The sequence below is a fragment of the Tachyglossus aculeatus genome, chromosome 2 (genome assembly GCF_015852505.1).
Source record: "Tachyglossus aculeatus isolate mTacAcu1 chromosome 2, mTacAcu1.pri, whole genome shotgun sequence".
Lineage (NCBI taxonomy): Eukaryota > Metazoa > Chordata > Mammalia > Monotremata > Tachyglossidae > Tachyglossus > Tachyglossus aculeatus.
This window is the reverse complement of record NC_052067.1, coordinates 139367866-139371780: the sequence shown is the minus strand read 5'-3', so window position 1 is coordinate 139371780 and position 3915 is coordinate 139367866.

The window sequence follows — 3915 nt, the reverse complement described above, 5'->3', positions numbered from 1 at the left end:
GACAGACATCAAAATAAGTAAACAAGGAAACAGGAACCAATAGCATTAATATAAAGAAAATTATAGATATATACATATCAAAACAATTAACAGGTATTAATGTAAATAAATATAATTATAGATAGGTACATCTATACACAACTGCTGTAGGGCAGGGAGGAGGGTAGAGCAAAGGGAGCGAGTTGGGGTGATGGGGATGGGAAGGGGAGCTGAGGAAAGGGGGGGCTTCACTTTTCTGTGCCTCAGTTCCCTCCTCTACTGATGGTGATGATGGCATTTATTAAGCGTCTACTTTGTGCAAAGCACTGTTCTAAGCTCTGGGGAGATTACAAGGTGATCAGATCATCCCACGGGGGGCTCATAGTCTTACTCCCCATTTTACAGATGAGGGAACTGAGGCACAGAGAAGTTAAGCGACTTGCCCAAAGTCACACTGCTAACAATTGGCGGAGCTGGGATTTGAACCCATGACCTCTGACTCCAAATCCCATGCTCTTTCCACTGAGCCATGCTGCTTCTCAGCATAATAATAATAGTGATGGCATTTGTTAAGCGCTTACTATGTGCCAAGCACCGTTCTAAGCGCTGGGGTAGATACACAGTAATCAGGTTGTCCCATGTGGGGTTCATAGTCTTAATCCCCATTTTACAGATGAGGGAACTGAGGCCCAGAGAAATGAAGTGACTTGCCCAAAGTCACACACCTGACAGTTGGCGGAGCCGGGATTAGAACCTGTGACCTCTGACTCCCAAGCCCGGGCTTTTTCCATTAAGCCATGGAGCTTCTCACTTCTCCAGGCTTCAGTTTCCTCCTCTGTAAAATGGGAATTAAGACTGTGAGCCCCATGGGGGACAGAAACTATGTCCAAATTGTATCTACCCCAGCACTTTGTACAGTGCCTGGTGCATGTTCATTCATTCATTCATCCATTCAATCGCATTTATTAAGCGCTTACTGTGTGCAGAACACTGTACTAGATGCTTGGGAAAGTACAATACAACACTAAAGAATGACAATCCCTGCCCACAACGAGCTCACAGTCTAGAGGGGGAGTCTAGACTAGTAAGCCCTTAACAAATACCATAAAAAAAAGTTTCTGTGCCTCAGTTCCCTCACCTGTAGAATGGGGATTGAGTACCTGTCTTCCTCCCACTTGGAGTGTAAGTTTATGTGGGATGTGTGTTCGTCCCCATCTAGACTGTAAACTTATCATGGGCAGGGAAAGTGTCTGCTAATTCTGTGGTATTGCACACTCCCAAGCGCTTAGTACAATTCTCTGCACATAGTAAGCACTCAATAAATACCCAACAGCAGGCTCATAGTCTAGAAGACTGTCCAGGTCTCCTCTGTACCCAGCCCCCTGCCCACCCAGCCTTCTCCTGTGTCTGTACATGTTTATTATTCTATTTATTTTACTTGTACATATTTACTATTTTATTTATTTTATTTTGTTAATATGTTTTGTTTTGTTGTCTGTCTCCCCCTTCTAGACTGTGAGCCCGCTGCTGGATAGGGACTGTCTCTATATGTTGACAACTTGTACTTCCCAAGCGCTTAGTACAGTGTTCTGCACACAGTAAGTGCTCAATAAATACGATTGAATGAATGAATGAATGAATTGACTGATAGGGGTACTGTGTCTGACCTGATTATATTGTATCTACAGTAAAGCTTGGCACACAGCAAACACTTAAGGCATATCACAATGAGTATTTTATTATTGACGAAAATATGTTCAGTTGTCTATAGAGGACTGAGAGAGCTTGGCCAATTTGTGTCCACGGGGGTAGCCAAACCACCAAACCTGGGAGGGCAACGAACTCCCATTCAACTGGAACTACTGGAATAATTCTAACTCTTTCAGCCTAAGAGCTTCCCACTCCAGTCCTCCCTGCTGGACATTCAGTTGTATTTTTTGAGCACCTAATGTGAGTAATAATAATAATAAGGTATTATTATTATGGCATTTGTTAAACACTTACGTGCCAGGCACTGTACTAAGCACTGAGGTAGATACAATCAAATTGGGTTGGACACAGTCGCTGTCCCACATGGGGTTCACAGTCTCAATCCCCATTTTACTGATGGGGTAACTGAGGCATGAAGAAGTAAAGTGACTTGCTCAAGGTCACACAGCAGACACGCGGTGGAGCTGGGATTAGAACCCATGACCTTCTGACTCCCAGGCCTGTGAGTTATCCACTAGGCTATGCTGCCTCCCTGTAGAGCACTGTATCAAATGTCTGGCAGAGTACAATAGAGTTAGTAATACTAATAATAATTATGGTATTTGTTAAGCACTTACTATGTGCCAAGCACTGTTCTAAGCACTGGGGTAGATACAAGGTAATCAGGTTGTCCCAGGTGGGGCTCACAATCTTAATCCCCATTTTACAGATGAGGTAACTGAGGCACAGAGAAGTTAAGTGACTTGCCCAAAGTCACACAGCTGACAAGTGGCAGAGTCGGGATTAGAACCTATGTGACCCTGACTCCCAAGCCTGGGCTCTTTCCGCTAACCCATGCTGCTTCTCTAGACCTGTCCCCGCCCTCAAGGATCTTGCCAGCTAGAGGGGGGACAGATGCTAAAGTAAGTCACAGATAGGAGGAAGAAATATATAAAATATAAGTAATACATAAATATAAATATAATACATAAAACAGGAGGAGGATATAAAATATGTCTATCAGTGCTACTTACTGGAGGCCATGAGTACTCAAGTGCTTAGGTTGTGTGAAAGTGCTGAGATGGCAGTTGGGGTGATATAAAGTAGGGAGACGAAATTAATCAGGGACGACCTCCTGGAGGAGATGTGATTTCAGAGGGCTTTGAAGATGGGGAGACCTGGGGTCTGTCGGCAGTGTTGCTTAATGGGAAGCACACAGGGCTGTAAACCAGATAACCTGATTTCTAGTCCCAGCTCTGCCACTTGCCTCTGCCTGACCTTGGGTAAGTCACTCAACCTCTCTGTGCCTCAGTTTCCTCATCTGTAAAATGGGGATAAGATCCCTGACCTTCTTCCCACTTACAGTGTGGCACATAACAAAAACCACAATTATTATTCAGCGTCACCCACTGGCTTCCCATTTAATCATCAAGCCAAGAACTCCTCACTGTTGACTTTAAGGCTGTCTACCAACTCTTCCCATCTTACTTATGGGGTTTATTCTCGGACTACATCCAGCTCATTTTCTTTGTTTAGGGGAAGCAGCATAGCATAGTGGACAAAGCACATGCCTGAGAGTCAGTAGGTCATGGGTTCTGATCCTAGCTCTGCCGCTTGTCTGCTGTGTGACCTCGTCACACATAGTAAACACTCAATAAATCCATACACTGACTGATATGTTTAGCACTTAATACATGCTTCAACTTCTCTGTGCCTCAGTTACCTCATCTGTAAAATGGGGATTAAGACTGTGAGCCCTATGCGGGACGGGGACTGTGTCAAACCTGATTTGCTTGCATCCACTCCACCGCTTAGTATGGTGCATGGCACATAGTAAGTGCCATTATTATTATTATTTGTTCCTCCTAAGCTACATTCAACTGTACCTCACTCCTGGCTCCCTGCCCCCATCCTCTCCTTCACATTGTCCCTGGCCTGGAACTCCCTCCTTTCACTAGATCTGCCAAATCACAGCTCCCCTAGTCTTCAAAGCCTTCCTAATTTTTTTAAAATGGCATTTCTTAAGTGCTTACTACATACCAGACACTGTACTAAGTGCTGGGTTAGATACAAGATAATCAGGTTGGATACACCCCCTGTCGCAAATGGGACTCACAGTCTTAATCCCCATTTTACAGATGAGGGAACTGAGGCACTGAGAAGTTAAGTGACTTGTCCAAGGTCACATAGCAGACGAGAGGCAGAGCCAAGATTAGAACCCAGATCTTTCTGACACCGAGGCCGTGC